The sequence below is a fragment of the Sminthopsis crassicaudata genome, chromosome 3, assembly GCF_048593235.1.
Source record: "Sminthopsis crassicaudata isolate SCR6 chromosome 3, ASM4859323v1, whole genome shotgun sequence".
Lineage (NCBI taxonomy): Eukaryota > Metazoa > Chordata > Mammalia > Dasyuromorphia > Dasyuridae > Sminthopsis > Sminthopsis crassicaudata.
The window spans coordinates 62,248,012-62,250,354 of record NC_133619.1 but is presented as its reverse complement, the minus strand read 5'-3'; the positions used below and the strand labels follow the sequence as shown (position 1 = coordinate 62,250,354).

The following is a 2,343-nucleotide window of genomic DNA, read 5'->3' as shown; positions in this document are numbered from 1 at the left end:
TGATCAACTGAGTGATCTAGCCTCATGAAAAGATCAATGGCTGGAACACCACTATAGTTTTGTCAGTGTGGCTACTCCCTTCACATTAGCACTCTTCCATATATTAAAATATCATAGACAGATAATAGATCATAGATCAAGAGTAGAAAAGAATCTTTGAGACCATAAAATTCAGTCTCTTCATTTTGTAGATGAAAAAAAGTTACATGAAGAAAGGAGATGGGGTTCAGAGACAACAGTTAGTATTTGAAGTGAGAGCTGACCCTAGGTCTAATTAATTTGAATTCCAGGGTCTCATCCATAGTAACACACTGATTCTTTAAATAAATATGGAACACTTCACAAATTTGCATGTTTTCCTTAATCAGGAGTCACGTGAATATTCTATCTATCATTCCAACTTTAGCAAATTTGTTGCTCGATAACCATGGTCTTATTAGATTACAATGAACAAAAGTATTGATCACCTGGAAGTCAATTTTCTGGCAAGGGTTGTTTTTTTTTTCCCCTTAGGGAAAGATTGGATTTGAACTTCAGATGGAATGCATTAAATTCATCAACAAACCCATATAGGAAGCACTTCTCAATTGGTGGGATCTATTAGAGAGTTTAGAACACCTAGGTGACAGTGGAAAGAGCACTGGGATTGGAATCAAGAAGATTCATCTTCATCAGGAAGTCACTTAAACCTCAGTTTCTCTATTTGTGTCTTTACCGTGAAAACCCCAAGAAGGTCATGGCAAGTTGAACTTAACTGGTATGACTCAATCATAAAGATCTTTAATAAATTTTTGTTGATTGTCTTAAAGATCAATTGAGTAGCTCAGCATAATTCAAATGGGGTCAGGAATAGTTGGGCATGATTAAAATGAATGAACAATAACAATCAAGTTCTATAGACTATGACAAAAGAGACTGACTCCCTTCCAAGTCATGATAAAGCCTGAAATGGCAGAGAATGATTACTTAAGGTGGAGATAAGGATGTGGGAAATAAGGGGAGAGGATTGGAGCTGTACTGTATTGCATGTGTCCTCTTCCAGAAGCTTTGGAACAAGGTAGTCTACCAGGTTGTAGTGCTCACGAGATCCAAGATGACCGGAGACCTTTTCCTTTTGACTTAGGGGATCTGATTAATCATTCAACAAATACACATTATGTTTCCACCCCATCAGGCACTATGCTAAGCAATAAGCATCGAAGTATAAACAATGAAATTCTACCTTTAAGAGCATATATTCTAATGGAGAAAACAACATACACAGAATACATATATTTGCTTTGTATATAAGTATAGATATAGATAATAATTTATACATAGTAGTTGAATATAAGGTAGCTTGGGAAGGCTTAGGACTTGGGTAGGGGGTTTATAGTAGCTTTGTTTAGAAGGTGTTACATAATGTGGGATTTGTTTTCCTGCACTATGTATCTATATATAAAGGGCTTTCTTAGTTTAAAATTTCTTAGTTGGGGTGAGTGGGTAGTTAAGAGAGATAGACTAATTAAAAGTGCTTGTTAATTGAAAAAAATAGTGAACTTCCTTTTAAAAAGGAAGTTGATGTCTAAGCTACATCTTACAGGAACAGAGAAATCCTATGAAACAGCAGCGGAAAGGGAGATAGCAAGACATGGGAGTACAGAGATGGAATATGGAGTGTGGTAAATGAGGGTTCTGAAAATCCTGGTCATAACCTGTATTACCTGCTTTGATGGAAGAAACACATCTGGACAGAAAGATTCTAATGGATTATTGAAGATTTACTACATTCAATTTCCTGAGTCGTATAAGGTACACAGGGAAACCTTGGGTTCCATGACCAGCTGTGCTTACCATGGCTTAATGTTGGCCATTGCTATGGAGACAAATTAGATGGTGGCAGCGAGAGACTTCCAGCTGTGTGTGCCATATGCAGACAGAGATTCAGAGGAAGATGGAGGGCAAGGCCAGTCAGCTATGGCCAAGCCAAGAACACATGCTCACACATAGGAAAATTGACTCCAGCAAATTGAGACAACCCTCCATCAAGTTTGACTTCTCTTTCCTGACCTTAGTACTGCAAAATTGAGATGCAGCTTTGGGACTGTGCTTTATGCTACATTCCCCAGATGTTGTGAACTTGATTTTGATTTTTTCTTTAAATAAATACACTTCCTATTCTGAGTCTTCCTTAGCTCCATCTAGTCACTACTGGACCCAGTTTGAACATTCTGGAGAGCTAAGTGTTAAATTTTCAGTGGGAACATTTACAAATCAACAAAAACAACAAATCAAGATTTGATTTATGGTTTTATTGATTGTCTATACAGATACACTTACATATGTATGTGAATGCTTTGTGTA

At 37.0% G+C, this 2,343-nt stretch overlaps 1 non-coding gene across 1 annotated transcript; it reads right to left on the bottom strand.

Annotated features, from left to right (window-relative positions):
* Positions 1 to 323: 323 nt before the first annotated feature.
* On the bottom strand, positions 324 to 428 carry LOC141565208 (U6 spliceosomal RNA). The gene has a single exon (XR_012488892.1). It is a non-coding gene; the product is annotated as a U6 spliceosomal RNA (small nuclear RNA).
* Between the last annotated feature and the right edge of the window lie 1,915 nt (positions 429 to 2,343).